The following is a 17,101-nucleotide window of genomic DNA, read 5'->3' as shown; positions in this document are numbered from 1 at the left end:
CTCCCAAATAACGACTCTAGAAATCGTTTCTTTTCCACACTTTTACAAATAATTTGTTTTCCGCTTGTAATTGTCCTTAGATATTTTCGAGTTTGTGGAAAACTATTTTCTCCATCGTTCCAAAAAATTTTGTGATGTGTATTGGTTAACCAAAGTGCAGTCTTTCGAGATTTTGTATTTAGCAAAGTAAAATCATATGGTGGTCCTATTAAAAAACTATTATTCAAGTTTGGTTTTTTTTCGAATACAATTCCAATTTCCTTTAGAATAAAATTATTATTATTATAATTAAGAAAGAAACCTTGAACATCGATCGAAACAGTATCTTTCAATATTTTTCTAATGTTAAATTACTCGTTGTACTAGTTTCTTAAGATTTATTTAACTAAACTGTCATGTATGAGGAGACAGTAAGCTTTGGTGTTTTCATGACTTGGTGTCTTCAGTTCTATTGAAATTCTTTCATCAATAGGACCAGTATTCACTGATTCGTTTTGAAATGAAATATCAACCACAATAATAGGGGTCTTCAATTTTGATTTATTTGGGGTCAAAAATGGTTGTGATCTTGGTTTTTTGACAATTTCACATTCCAGCTGTGGCTTACGCCACTTTTAATAATATCGTACATCTTAAATTTTGCAAAATCGCTTGGAGTTACATGAGGAATTTTACAGGTTATATTCGTCATTTCCAGCTTAAAAGTTTGTTCATTTCTGATTTGTTCAAACACATCACCATGATTCTTAGTTAGCATCAACACTAGTTCATGTTTACATTTTAACTAAACTTTCTTATAATCCTTAGCAAATCTTAACAAATTTTTTAATTGTACAGAAACGTTGAAGTGGGGTCCCGTAGAAATATCGCCTCCACTGCTCCAGCCAGAATTCAATAGATTTTGACTTTGAAGATTATCCAGAGATATAAAATATTTTTAGGGTAGTAGTCGTATTGACATGGACTTGACAAGTTGGGCACGTTGTATTTAGTTGTTACCCTTCATTTGTACTTGTAGTTTTAATTACAGTCAGAAACAAATTTTGTAGGATCATTTATTATTTTTTTATATTTATTTTAGTATTGTAAACATATTTTATTAAATTCATAATTATATATATATTATATATATTTGTATATAATTTATTTTCAGACTCCACCCTCTGTAAGAAATATATATGGGTTATTAACCTTCGTTCCAAACGCATATTTTCGCTTGGTTCCCATAGATAGATGTAAAATAATTCTCACAATTTAATGTTTCTCAGATGTTGGGCTATTTTAAAGCGTTCATTTGCTCCATCCCATATTATCATTATAACATATTTCGAAGGCATAATTACCTAACATAGGAGCGTCTTTTAATTTAATTTCTGATTCAAGTTTATGATAGAGGTGTTGTGACCTGTTAACATCTGTTTTTTGTTGCCAACTATTTTTATACCCGTTACTCGTAGAGTAAAAGGGTATACTAGATTCGTCGGAAAGTATGTAACAGGCAGAAGGAAGCGTTTCCGACCCCACAAAGTATATATATTCTTGATCAGGATCACTAGCCGAGTCGATCTAGCCATGTCCGTCTGTCCGTCTGTCCGTCTGTCCGTCTGTCCGTCTGTCCGTCTGTCCGTCTGTCCGTCTGTCTGTCCGTCCGGATGAACGCTGAGATCTCGGAAACTATGGGAGCTAGGCTATTGAGATTTGGCGTAAAGATTCCTAAGCTTCTTACGCAGCGCAAGTTTGTTTCGGCACAGTGCCACGCCCACTCTAACGCCCACAAACCGCCCGAAACTGTGGCTCCTACAGTTTTGATGCTAGAATAAAAATTTTAACTGAAGTGTATTGTTCTCATCAATACCTATCGATTGACCCAAAAAAAAGTTTGCCACGCCCACTTTAACGCCCACAAACCGCGAAAACCTGTGACGCCCACAATTTTCATGCTAGATAAAAAATTTTAACTGAAATGTATTGGTCTCGTCGATACCTATCGATTGATCCAAAAAAAAATTGCCACGCCCACTCTAACGCCCATAACGCTTAAATCTGTATACCGCCGGTAGGTGGCGCATTTTAATCTCGCTTTGCTGCTTGCATATCTCCATATAGCTGAGTAACGGGTATCTGATAGTCGAGGTACTCGACTATAGCGTTCTTCCTTGTTCTAGTTCTAGTTTTCTAGTTCTTTTCTATTTGTATACTATTTGTATGAGTTAGGCACCAATGTCTAAAGTTTTGAATAAGTTTAATAATCTCTTTAATTACGATACTCATCTGGTTTTCAAGATTAATGATGGCGGATGAGCTGCTTAAACTTTGATTACTAGCAGTTGCTAACTGTTATGAGCTATTATTAGATGGTTACTATCTGTTTAGTAGATGTCTACTAGTTGCTTACTCGTTGTTATTAGCTGGTTACTATGTGTTTAGTAGATGTATACAAGTTGCTTACTAGATGTTATAAGCTGGTTACTGGCTGTTTAGCATCTGGTTTCTATATACTTATTAGATGTATACAAGTTGTTTACTAGATGTTATAAGCTGGTTACTGGCTGTTTAGCATCTGGTTTCTATATGCTTAGTAGATGTATACAAGTTGTTTACTAGATGTTATTAGCTGGTGACTAGCTGTTTAGAATATGGTTTCTATGTGTTTAGTAAATGTATGTTTACTAGATGTTAGCAGGTTACTAGTTGTTATTAACTTCTACGAGCTGTTATAGTCTTTTGTTAAGAATGATCAAAAATTCTTGATCACTAGACGACTCTCGATGTGATAAAAAACTTACACACTGATTTTCAATGTGTTTGCTGTGTACGTGAGAAATATCGCACAACCAAAATATCTGAAGATTGATATATAAATCTTCGGGGAACATGTCCGATTATGTTGGGGATAGATGTATCCCGTGATTGTAAAACTAATTAAGAAATTAGTTGTTCACAAGCTGTCTAAAAGCTGTTTAGAAGCTGCTTTGATAAACAATTATGATTCATGTTGACAGATATTAAGAACTGATAATATCATCCACTTTAACTAGTATATAGTAAAAATAAAACATTTCCTTTTTTCATATTCCTTCATCTTACGTAGGTATAATAAGAGTATCCTTAACTACAATAGCTAGTCTTACACCCCATAAATATAGTTATTAGCTACAATAAAATGTTTAGAAAGAACAAAATATATAAATGTCAAAAAACGATTTCACAGGTTTTCGCGGTTTGTGGGCGTTTAAGTGGGCGTGGCAAACTTTTTTTTTAGATCAATCGATAGGTATTGATGAGAACAATACATTTCAGTTCAGTTCAGTTCAGTTCAGTTTCTATCTAGCATCAAAGCTGTATGAGTTACAGTTTTGGGCGGTTTGTGGGCGTTAGAGTGGGCGTGGCAGTCTACTGAAACAAACTTGCACTGCGTAAGAAGCTCAGGAATCTGTACGCCAAATCTCAATAGCCTAGCTCTCATAGTTTCCGAGATCTCAGCGTTCATCCGGACAGACGGACAGACGGACATGGCTAGATAGACTCGGCTAGTGATCCTGATCAAGAATATATATACTTTATGGGGTCGAATACGCTTCCTTCTGCCTGTTACATACTTTCCGACGGATCTAGTATACCCTTTTACTCTACGAGTAACGGGTATAACTACAAGTACAAATGAAGGGTAACAACTAAATACAACGTGCCCAACTTGTCAAGTCCATGTCAATATGACTACTACCCTAAAAATATTTTATATCTCTGGATAATCTTCAAAGTCAAAATCTATTGAATTCTGGATGGAGCAGTGGAGGCGATATTTCTACGGGACCCCACTTCAACTTTTCTGTACCATTAAAAAATTTGTTGAGATTTGCTGAGGACTATAAAAAAGTTTTGTTAAAATGTAAACATGAACTAGTGTTGATGCTTACTAAGAACCTTGGGGATGTGTTTGAACAAATCAGAAATGAACAAACTTTTAAGATGAAAATTACGAATATAACTTGGAAAATTCCCAATGTGACTCCGAGCGATTTTGCAAAATTTAAGATGTACGATATTATTAAAAGTGGTGTAAGCCTACCAATCGCATTCCGGAGTTGGTATTCATATGCTAACCCCAAAATGGGGTATGAGGGTCAACGCAGCTGGAATGTGAAATTGTCGGCTAGCCGCAAAAAACCAAGATTTGTCATAATTTGATTTACAACTTGGAGAACTTATCACAAATAACTTATCAAACTTGAAAGTTCACTTGAATTCTGAGTCATATCCATATGATAATCTGAATGTTGATTTTAGTAAGAATCAGTATGCTCACCTATATGAAATCTATACAAGATTTCAATCTAGTTCCTATAATCGTGAATCACAACCATTTTCGACCCCAAAATAAATTAAAATTGAAGACCCCCATTATTGTGGTTCTTTCATATCAAAACGAATCAGTGAAAACTGGTCCTATTGATGTGAGAATTTCAATAGAACTGAAGACACCAAGTCATGAAAATACCCAAGCTTACTGTCTCCTCCTGCATGACCGTTTAGTTGAGTATAACCCGTTAAACGGACTAGTACAACGAGTTGTTTAACATTAGAAAAATGTTGAAAGATACTGTTTCGACTGGTGTTCAAGGTTTCTTTCTTAATAATAATAATAATAATTTTATTCTATAGGAAATTGGAATTGTATTGAAAAGAGATCTAAACTTGAATAATAGTTTTTTAAAAGAACCTCCATATGATTTTACTTTGCTAAATACAAAATCTCGAAAGACTGCACTTTGGTTAACCAATACACATCACAACATTTTTTGGAACGATGGAGAAAATAGTTTTCCACAAACTCGAAAATATCTAAGGACAATTACAAGCGAAAAACAAATTATTTGTAAAAGTGTGGAAAAGAAACGATTTCTAGAGACGTTATTTGGGAGTCGTCAGCTCATTAATATCGAGGAAATGGACTGTCCGTCATTAAACAGGTTTATAAGGAAACCGGTTTCCCTATTGCACAGTGGTCGCTGCCATAGGCCATAAATCAAAAAATTGATTTTGAGCTATTCCAACGAAACCCACTTTTTCAAACAGCTGATTGTCCAAACTCAACGACACAATACCGTTTGTTTGGCAATTCTAACGGGACTCTCTAAAAATAGAACGAAAAGAGCGAGCACGTGTTTACGTATTTGCAATTTGCCAGCAGTCAAGTGCAACAGCCCAAATTTAAAAAAGGCAAATTAATTATAAAACACCCGTAAAATCAATAGAACTCAAATGAATATTGTTCATAGTGGTATATACTTTATTTATACAGATAAATATATAAATATTTTGTGCTGTGTCTTGCCTATATCTATTTTTAAAGAAGTGCGTCTTTTTTAGTTTGTATTTGTTGTCCATTACAAAGTTTAGGTAAAGTTTTAAGTGTTTTCCCCCCGTTGCCCCCCAATAAAGTACACATTATATTATTTATTAATATTTTTAGATTATAAAAATGTTTACTTCAGCTGCGACAACCTGCGTCTGCACATTTGCCATTGCAATATTCAACATAACCTCTTTTATTTTTCAGCAGCTCTATCTAGGAGGGACGCACTTTTTTGTTCTGTGTCTGTTATGTTGTTGTTGCCGTTGTAGTTTGTTGTTGTTTTTGCGTTTGTGTTTTATGTTTTTAGATTGTTTTTTTGTTTGATTATTTAATTATTTTCTCAGGCACCCAAATTCAAAGCAAGTATACTCGAAATTATGTTTTTAACATTTGGATTGAGGAATCTGGCACACTTGCGGAAAGATTTAAAAATGTACTGGATGCCCTAATTAAGGACATAAGAAATAAGGGATATGAGCCGAATGTGGACGAATTCCAAACACAAATAAGCTATATTTGTAAAAAGCTGGCATCGTTTTGGTAGATTGCTAATCAGAATAAAGAGAGATTTCTTAACAAAAATTATTATTGGCTGGAGTGCAAGGAAACTATAATTATAAAATATTGCTTGCCACTAAAAGCAACTAATATTACTCGTGGACGGCCAAAAAAGGATTTTGCAGACATTTCGAATAGGACGAAACGCCGACGCATAGCAGAGGTTGCGATTAGAGATGAGTCTGCTGCATCTCTTTTACGAATATCTGATTTGCAAGGGAATAAATAAATTTCCGAACCAAGAATTGAAGAAGTTTTAGCTCTTTTCATAACTTACCGGAAAATATATCAGCCTGAATTTATGAATTTAAGCGCAATTACTGAGGAAATCGTTCCCAAGGAAGCTACAGGATATAGTTGTACGATCTGGTCATTTTTTATACCCGTTACTCGTAGAGTAAAAGGGTATACTAGATTCGTCGGAAAGTATGTAACAGGCAGAAGGAAGCGTTTTCGACCCCATAAAGTATATATATTCTTGATCAGGATCACTAGCCGAGTCGATCTAGCCATGTCCGTCTGTCCGGATGAACGCTGAGATCTCGGAAACTATGAGAGCTAGGCTATTGAGATTTGGCGTACAGATTCCTGAGCTTCTTACGCAGCGCAAGTTTGTTTCAGTAGACTGCCACGCCCACTCTAACGCCCACAAACCGCCCAAAACTGTAACTCATACAGTTTTGATGCTAGATAGAAACTGAACTGAACTGAACTGAACTGAAATGTATAGTTCTCATCAATACCTATCGATTGATCTACAAAAAAAGTTTGCCACGCCCACTTAAACGCCCACAAACCGCGAAAACCTGTGAAATCGTTTTTTGACATTTATATATTTTGTTCTTTCTAAACATTTTATTGTAGCTAATAACTATATTTATGGGGTGTAAGGCTAGCTATTTTAGTTAAGGATACACTTATTATACCTACGTAAGATGAAGGAATATGAAAAAAGGAAATGTTTTATTTTTACTATATACTAGTTAAAGTGGATGATATTATCAGTTCTTAATATCTGTCAACATGAATCATAATTGTTTATCAAAACAGCTTCTAAACAGCTTTTAGACAGCTTGTGAACAACTAATTTCTTAATTAGTTTTACAATCACGGGATACATCTATCCCCAACATAATCGGACATGTTTCCCGAAGATTTATATATCAATCTTCAGATATTTTGGTTGTGTGATATTTCTCACGTACACAGCAAACACATTGAAAATCAGTGTGTAAGTTTTTTATCACATCGAGAGTCGTCTAGTGATCAAGAATTTTTGATCATTCTTAACAAAAGACTATAACAGCTCGTAGAAGTTAATAACAACTAGTAACCTGCTAACATCTAGTAAACATACATTTACTAAACACAGAAACCAGATTCTGAACAGCTAGTCACCAGCTAATAACATCTAGTAAACAACTTGTATACATCTACTAAGCATATAGAAACCAGATGCTAAACAGCCAGTAACCAGCTTATAACATCTAGTAAACAACTTGTATACATCTACTAAACACATAGTAACCAGCTAATAACAAAGAGTAAGCAACTAGTAGCCATCTACTAAACAGATAGTAACCACCTAATAATAGCTCATAACAGTTAACAACTGCTAGTAATCAAAGTTTAAGCAGCTCATCGGCCATCATGAATCTTGAAAACCAGATGAGTATCGTAATTAAAGAGATTATTAAACTTATTCAAAATTTTAGACATTGGTGCCTAACTCAAATAGTATACAAATAGAAAAGAACTAGAAAACTAGAAAAATAGTTGGCAACAAAAAACAGATGTTAACAGGTCACAACACCTCTATCAGAAACTTGAATCAGAAATTAAATTAAAAGACGCTCCTATGTTAGGTAATTATGCCTTCGAAATATGTTATAATGTTAATATGGGATGGAGCAAATGAACGCTTAAAAATAGCTCAACATCTGAGAAACATTAAATTGTGAGAATTATTTTACATCTATCTATGGGAACCAAGCGAAAATATGCGTTTGGAACGAAGGTTAATAACCCATATATATTTCTTACAGAGGGTGGAGTCTGAAAATAAATTATATACAAATATATATAATATATATATAATTATGAATTTAATAAAATATGTTTACAATACTAAAATAAATAAAAAAAAATAATAAATGATCCTACAAAATTTGTTTCTGACTGTAATTAAAACTACAAGTACAAATGAAGGGTAACAACTAAATACAACGTGCCCAACTTGTCAAGTCCATGTCAATACGACTACTACCCTAAAAATATTTTATATCTCTGATAATCTTCAAAGTCAAAATCTATTGAATTCTGGATGGAGCAGTGGAGGCGATATTTCTACGGGACCCCACTTCAACTTTTCTGTACCGTTAAAAAATTTGTTGAGATTTGCTGAGGACTATAAAAAAGCTTTGTTAAAATGAACTAGTGTTGAAGCTTACTAAGAACCTTGGGGATGTGTTTGAACAAATCAGAAATGAACAAACTTTTAAGATGAAAATTACGAATATAACTTGGAAAATTCCCAATGTGACTCCGAGCGATTTTGCAAAATTTAAGATGTACGATATTATTAAAAGTGGTGTAAGCCTACCAATTGCATTCCGGAGTTGGTATTCATATGCTAGCCCCAAAATGGGGTATGAGAGTCAACGCAGCTGGAATGTGAAATTGTCGGCTAGCCGCAAAAAACCAAGATTTGTCATAACTGGATTTACAACTTGGAGAACTTATCACAAATAACTTATAAACTTGAAAGTTCACTTGAATTCTGAGTCTGTTCTTACTGTCAAAAGTCTTTTTACGGTGCGTAAGGTTCTCAGATAGGCGCTAGATATTACATCATCGTATAACGTACGAAACTCTTCAATTTCATCCTTTAGCTCTCGAATTTCTCGATCAGCAACACCAACAGCGTCTTCACTGTTGATAGATCTTCGTTTAGCAAGAGAGTTAACATTGGTGGATTGAACCAACTTATTGGGTCGAGGATCTTCCTTTTCAGCAACACCAGCAGCAGCAGCAGCAGCAGCAGCAGCAGCAGCAGCAGCATCAGCATCAGCAACACCAGCAGCAGCAACATCATCAGTAGTACCATCATCAGTACTAGCAGCATCACCATCACCATCAATGATAGATTTAGAAACTTGTGTTTTGGAACCCTTTATTTTTTTTTTTTGATTGAAAAAATATAAATATAAAAAGAGATGAAGAATAAATTATAATTTTACATTCTTTTTTATGTTTTTTTTCTTGTTTTGTCTAGGCGCAGCAGGTATGGTTATGGTGGAGACCTACGTTATTATCCTCAATGGTGTCTTTAGGAATTTGAGTTAAGATCTTGTAATCGTGGACGGTATAGTCTTCTTCTTCTTCGTCTTCTTCTGAGGTTGCGTAACCGGGTTGTCTGTGGGTACACACCACACATTTGCAATTGGAGCATCGAAGCGCTTTCGGTGGTCTACTCAATTTGCTTAACCAATTTGAACCGGATGCTTCTTCTGCTCCTACTACCACTTTCTTGAATTTGATCGTTTGTGACTCCATGTTAACTTCTGCTTGCTTGCTTAGTTTTTTGGTTATATATATTGTTCACGTACTTAATTCAATTATGAACTGACTTTGAATTTGACTGTCTCAGCGCTATTTATTGGAAACTTTTCGCTGATTGAGTGTGCACTTGCAAATACAAAGTAAGTGTTTTTTGTTTGAAATCCCTTTTGAACACCGGATGTGCGATAACTGCATCCATTGCAAAAAAAAAATTATTAATTTGTTTATTTCTACCCCCACGCTCAATTTTTTTATTTGAGTAGGTGGCTTGCTGGATTCGTTTTCGTTTTTTTTTTTAAAGTTATGTGAAAGATAACGAAGAAAAAAAGGACACTAAAATTTATTGGCTGAGTGGATGATAAGAGTATGCTTTGAGAAAAAAAATGTGATTTAAATTCACAACTGCGCAATAAGTGCACACACACACACACACACACACACACACATCGAGTTGTGAAAGCAGAGAGTGAGGACGCGTTCTAAAATCGCTCCGTTTATTCCTTGAAGTTTTCAGCTTAAAACCAGAAGCGCAGCCGGCCATCCGGCGTGGAGCACTCGGGACACGCACCTGGACATCAGCTGGTGGACGGGAGGCCGTGGACGACATCTAGGAGCAGCTTGGGAATCTATCCCCAACAGGTTTGGCGGCCAGGCAGGGGCCGGTCGTAGATGAGGGAGGGGAGGCATCTCTGCCTCTTAGTACTTTCCACTCGTTGTTTGTTTAGCAGTTGCCAAATTTTTTCACTCGCGCTTTCTATTTTTGCAAACACTGAATCAGTGGTGGAAAGCGCTTGCGCGACCAGCTGATCGTAGTGAGCGAAAGGGGCTGCGGGTGCTATAGCAGCAAGCTTCGGACAGGGTGCAGGCCAAGCACATAAATAAGTGCGTGCCGCAGCACGTAGGGAATTTTGGGTGGCTCTTTAAAAAAAAATTAGAAAATAAAAACCATAAGCCTTATTACTAAGACTTATCCCCTTTATTTAATAATTCATAAAAATATTCAAGTCCGATCGGAAAACAGCAGATACTGCGGGTAAAGATCTAAGCTTACTGCAGTACCATCGAACTCCCCAGGCGGGGAAATGGCGGGCAGGGGATCGGGGGCACAACACCCTGGCGCTAGCCTAGGGGTTGGGCCAACCAATAGTGGAGGCACGCCGGCAAACAAAGGCCTGGCGGCGCCGGCTAATGCCGACGGCTTCCACACGCCTTTGTCCAGTCTACCTGACTAAGCCAACACGGGAGCTGACCCTTTTAAAAAAAGCAGTGTAATGGCGAGATCGCCAGAAAAAAGGGTGGAGTGCAGTGGCAGGCAGCCTGGCAACCCCCCAGCAGGAGATAAAAGCAGCCCAAAAGCTGCAGATGAGGAGCAGGGGGATATGCTGAAGCAGCTGACGGGCCTGGGATCAAAGGCCAGGGAGCTGAAGAAGCTAATGGAAGGAAAGCGTTCCATTACTAACCCCATGAGGGATATAGTCGACGAAATCGACTATCTCCAGAGGGAAGTCTTGTCGGCTGTGCAATGCATAGTCGAAGAACAGGAAAAAGCTAAGGAGATAGCAAAAAAAAAAACCTGCGCAGAAGTGCTTGCGAGCGGCACCAGCAAGCGACCCAGGGGTCAAGAAACTAGGATGACGCTAGCGGTACCAGCGAAAAAGGCGATGCATAAGGCACCGGCAAGTGATGCCAGTCAAGGTGTAAAGAAAGGGAGACATACTGGGACAGTTAGCACCAGCAAGCCCCAAAAACCTGGGAAGAAGCCAGAGGAGTGGACACAGGTGAAGCAGAAGGTCCGGAAGCCCAAGGTGCGACCGCCACGGAACGACGCGATAGTCATCGCAGCCTCTGCTGGAGGGTCCTATGCCGACATCCTTAAAAAGGTTAAGGCTGAACCGCAGCTTAAGGAGCTAGGACAAGCAGTACAGGCCGTTAGGCGAACAGCAAAGGGGGAACTCCTAGTGATTCTAAACAAGGTCTCTGACCCTAAAACCGTAGAGCTTCAGACCACAATGAAGGCTGTCCTGGGCAACAATGTCGACGTCAGAGCGCTGACTGAGACAATGCTGATCGAGGTAAAAGACATCGATGAGACCACCGACAAAGCAGACATCTTATGTGCGGTTCAATCACAATTTGATGTGGAACTGCCAGAGTCCGCGGTGGTAAACCTAAGGGTGGCATACGGAGGCACCCAAACCGCCACACTAAGAGTTATGCCCGACATAGGGAGGCGACTCTTGGAGAAGGGCAAAATAAGGCTGGGATGGACCTGGTGTAGAGTCCGCCCAAAGCAAACACCTAAAAGGTGTTTTAAATGTATGGAGTTTAACCATGTAGCAGGGAATTGCAGGGTCCAGGAGGACTGCTCAAAATGCTGCTACAACTGTGGCGCAAAGGAGCACCAAGCCAGAGGCTGCAAAGCAAAGGCCTGCTGCATGCTATGCAAACGCAAAAAGGAGAAAGATTGCGATCACCCAACAATGAGTGGGAAATGCCCGTACTTCAGGAGGGCTATGCAAGGGCTTAGGGGTAAATGAAGTTCCTTCAGATTAACCTAAACCATTGCTAGGTTGCCCAATCGTTGCTAGAGCAAAATGTCATCGAGAAAAACGTAGACATGGCACTCATAAGCGAGCAATACAGGAATAAAAACTCCGGAGAATGGGTAACAAATAATAGCAAAAAATCGGCAATATGGAGCTGCGGTAATCCAAGGCGACAGATTAGCAAGAAAAAATGCGGAAATTGCTTCGCTAGGGCCCAAGTGAATGGTATAGCTTTCTATAGCTGTTACCTGCCGCCAAGCCTTAGCCTCCCCCAGGCAACATCTGCGCTCGAAGAGATTGCAAAAGACGCCCGGGAAAATCGCCCCGCCGTAATTGCCGGGGACTTTAATGCCTGGGCTACGGAGTGGGGCTCCCCCCGAACCAACGCGAGGGGAAAGGCGCTACTTGAGAGCTTCGCCGCACTTGACCTAGTGCTGCTGAACTCTGGAACAAAACCGACTTTTTCAAGAGCCGGCACCAGTTCTATCATTGACCTCACATTTGTGAACACTGGATTGGCCTCGGGCTCCAGCTGGGAGGTTAGTGACACCTACACGGGTAGTGACCATGCAGCAATAATCTGCACGATAAATTCTAGAAGTGGCCCACCACGAGTCCCTAAGACCGTGCCAGGGTACAAAATAGAAACGCTAGACGTGGAGATGGTACAGATGTTGTTCGAGGACCTCTCCACAAGCGGCTCAGCTGAAGAAAGGGCAAACCACATCGCAGAGTACACCAAGGTAGCCTGTGATGCATCTATGCAGAGAAGAGGGAAAAACCCATCAAGAAGAAGACCTGCATACTGGTGGAACCAATCCATTGCGGAAGCCAGGAAAGACTGCCACAGGGCAAGACGCGCATACCAACGCTCAAGAGGAAGGCCCGAATTTGAGGCACTCCAAATATACTTCAGGGAAAAGAGACGAGCCCTGGAAAAAACTATAAAAGAGAGCAAACGCAGGTGCTTTAACAATATCTGCGAGGAAATAGACTCCAACCCATGGGGCTTCGCATATAAACTCGTCACAAAACGGCTGCGGGTATTAAGTCGGCCATCACCGACATGCCCAGTCAGCCTAAAAAGGATCGTGGAAACACTATTCCCAGAGCAAGAAGGTATGGCGCGGACCTCACTGATCGTGAACAGGGCGAGCATAAAGCTCACAAGTGCCGAAGAAGTCCTCCAGGTATTGAAGATAATACTGGACGACAAGGCACCGGGACCAGATGGAATCCCGAATAAAGATCTCAAAATTGCCATAAAAGCAAATACTAAAGAGTACGTTGACATGTATAACGCATGCCTAACGGAAGGTGTGTTCCCTAGCCGCTGGAAAACACAGCGGCTGGTACTCATACCAAAGGGGGAAAAACCCGCGGAGGAGCCTTCTTCGTATAGGCCACTCTGCATGCTGGACACGGTGGGTAAAATTCTCGAAAGAATAATCCACTCCCGGCTAGAAGGTGCCCTTGCCGAAACCAACGGCCTCTCAGAGATGCAGTATGGTTTTCGGAAGGGGCTATCCACCATCGACGCCGTCGGTAAACTGTGTGAAATCGCAGATAAAGCCATTGAGGGGAAAAGGTGGTTGTACGGCACTAAGCAGTACTGCTTAGCGGCAACGTTGGATGTAAAAAACGCTTTCAACTCCGCCAGCTGGCACCACACACTAAATGCACTGAGCAACTTAAATGTACCAGTGTATATACAGAGAGTAATAGCGAGCTACTTTGAAGGCCGCCTGCTCCTGTACGATACTGATTCCGGGCAATCGACCCACAGGGTCACCGGGGGAGTTCCCCAAGGATCAGTCCTAGGCCCTTTGTTATGGAATGTCATGTACGATGGGATACTTAGGATCACGATGCCCGAAGGGGCACGACTCATTGGTTTCGCGGATGACGTGGCCATAGTGGTTACGGCAAAGAAACTCCCAGATGCGGAAGGAATCTGCAATGAAGCGGGGAAACGAGCAAGCGCATGGCTCGACTCCAAGGGACTCGCCTTGGCAGCGCACAAGACTGAAGCAGTCCTGATAAGTAGCAGGCAGAAAGTGGAGGCAGCTACTATCAAAATTGGAGAAGCCACAATTACATCGCGTCCAAGCCTAAAATACTTGGGCGTCATGATCGACCACCGGCTTTCTTTCAAAGAACATCTAGCGTACGCTAGTGGCAAGGCAAGTAGGACCGCGGCCGCGATATCGCGAATTATGGCGAACACTCGGGGACCAAGGCAACCAGGACGTAGATTACTGGTTAGTGCTGTCACATCGACGCTGATGTACGCTGCTCCCATATGGGCTCGAGCCACAAAAAATGGAAGTTATATGCAAGACGGCGACTCCGTGTAGAGATTGTGTGCACTACGGGTATGCTGTGCGTTCCGCACGGTATCCCATGACGCGGCGTTGGTAATATCGGGAGGCATACCGATTGATCTGCTGGCAGTGGAATCAGCCAACATCCGCGGGGGCAGCACAGGGGTCGCAACTGCAGAATCCGTACGGAAAAGGTGCAGAGAACTCACCATTGCTAAGTGGCAAGAGAGGTGGGTAAATAGTAGCAAAGGACGATGGACGTATAAGCTTATCCCAGAACTGCAGAGATGGATGGGACGGAAGCATAGACATGTGGACTACTACTTAACGCAACTGTTGACGGGACATGGATGCTTTAAATACTATCTGAATAGGTTTAAGCATGAACGTTATCCGCACTGCCCACTCTGCGAGTCGGATAATGAAGACGCAGAACACGTGTTTTCTGTCTGTCCGAGATTCGAAAATGAACGAAGAGATCTGAGCATAAGGGTTGGGAGGACGCCAGCCGCTTGTAACCTGGTGGACATTATGCTTGAATCAGAAGTAAATTGGTCTGCGGTTTGCAACATGGCCACAATAGTACTCAAAAAACTGCGCATCGCAGAAAGACTGCGAAATTCCAATAGGATAGAATCCTAGAGAGCCCTAAGGGCATTCCCCCCCCGGCGAAGTAATACCTAACGGCAGTACCGCCGGGGAAGCGGGGAGGGGGTGGAGTTTTTACTGGGTTAGAGTCCCAGACTTCGGCAAGCTAGTTCAGCTCCGAGTTGGCTTTCGATGCTTTAAACCACCACTAACACAAAAAAAAAAAAAAAAAAAACACACACACAGTGCACAACCACTGCAGAGCGGCGCAGGACTTGCTAGCACAGACGGTCATCGAGCAGCAGGCTGAGGTGGCAATACTCAGCGAGCCCTACAAGGACAAGCACGAAGGCGTATGGCAACGCAGTTCGGACGGCAGAGCAGCAATATGGAGCTGCGGGCAGCCCCCTGGACACCTATCGCAAAGGGCTTCCAGGACGGGATACACCAGAGCGAAGATCAAAGGGATCACATTCTACAGCTGCTACATAGCCCCGAGCGCACACATTAGTGAATTCAGAACAATAATGCAGGAGATCGCTGATGACGCACGCGGTAGGTCCCCTATTCTCATCGCAGGTGATTTCAACGCATGGTCCACAACATGGGGCAGCGCTAGTACGACGCAGCGGGGAACCATCCTCCTTGAGGCAGTGGCTTCGTTAAACGTATGCCTACTCAATGAAGGTAATAGACCAACCTTCAGCAAGTCAGGTCGGGAGTCAATCATCGACTTGACCTTCGCTAGCCCTGAACTGGCACGCAACTGTGTATGGAGGGTGTCAGACATATACACCCACAGCGACCACGCCCTGATCATCACCCAGACAAGCCCCAGACTGACCGCCCCAAGCAGCCGCCAAACGACATACAAAGCGCATACCCTGAACACAGTGTCCCTCCTAGCCCACATGGAAGGCGTCTGCGTTACAGGAGACGCTAACACATGCGCGAGGAACATAGCCGAGAGAATGAAGGAAGCGTGCGACGCATCTATGGAGAAGGCCACGAAAGGTGGTAACGGGCGAAGACCAGTACCATGGTGGAATGACGAAATAGGGAGCGCGAGGAGAGACTGCCTAGCGGCCCGGCGCAGGTGTCAGAGAAGCAGAGGACGCGGAAGCCAGGAGCTAAAGGAAACCTACAGAGCTAAGAGAAAGGTGCTGAAGAACGCGATTAAAGTTAGCAAGGCCAGATGCTTCCAGGAGCTGTGCGAAGCGGCGGATGCAGAGCCATTCGGGTCAGCATACAGGATGGTCATGGGTAAGCTCAACAGACAGCCGACCCCTACCGGCCACGTACAGCTTGGCCAAATAGTGTCCACCCTGTTCCCCACCCAGCCGCCCCTTACCTGGCAAGCTACCGGGGAAGGCGATACTGTTCTCACCAGCGAAGCCGAAGTCCTGGCTGCGCTAACGAAAACCAAAGTCGAAAAAGCCCCTGGCCCCGACGGCATTCCCAATGCTGCACTGCACACATTGGTGGCAAACTTCCCTGGTATATTCACGAAGATGTACAACATGTGTCTCACCCAACGAACCTTCCCCATAGGTTGGAAGCGACAAAGGTTGGTGCTTATCCCAAAACCGGGCAAGTTGAACGACGACGCATCCTCGTACAGACCCCTATGTATGCTGAATACAACGGGGAAAATATTCAAGCGCATAATCTGCACCCACCTCGAAAAAGAACTCGATCAACTCAGAGCGTTATCGGACCACCAGTTTGGCTTCCGGAGAAAAAGAAGCACTATTGACGCGATCCAAACGGTCACCCAACTGGCTGCTAACGCAATCGAAGGAGAAAGGTGGCTAGGTGGCTCAAAAGAGTACTGCCTCGTCTGCACCCTGGACGTCAAGAATGCCTTCAACTCTGCCAACTGGAACCTTGTCCTGCAGGCACTTCAGCGCATGGGAATCTCGAACTACCTGATCGAGCTCGTAGCGGACTACTTCAAGGACAGAGTGCTCACATATTCCTCTGATGCCGGAGAGCACGAGTACCTGGTGACAGGAGGAGTACCTCAAGGCTCAGTCCTGGGCCCGATACTGTGGAACGTCATGTACGACGGGATCCTAAGGCAGGTACTACCCGAAGGATGCACAGTTGTGGGATTTGCGGACGACATAGCGCTGGTAACGGTAGCGAAAACCCTCGATGAGATCACG

The sequence above is a fragment of the Drosophila suzukii genome (genome assembly GCF_043229965.1).
Source record: "Drosophila suzukii chromosome 2 unlocalized genomic scaffold, CBGP_Dsuzu_IsoJpt1.0 scf_2c, whole genome shotgun sequence".
In the NCBI taxonomy this organism is placed as follows: Eukaryota; Metazoa; Arthropoda; class Insecta; order Diptera; family Drosophilidae; genus Drosophila; species Drosophila suzukii.
Note: the sequence above shows the minus strand (reverse complement) of the source record.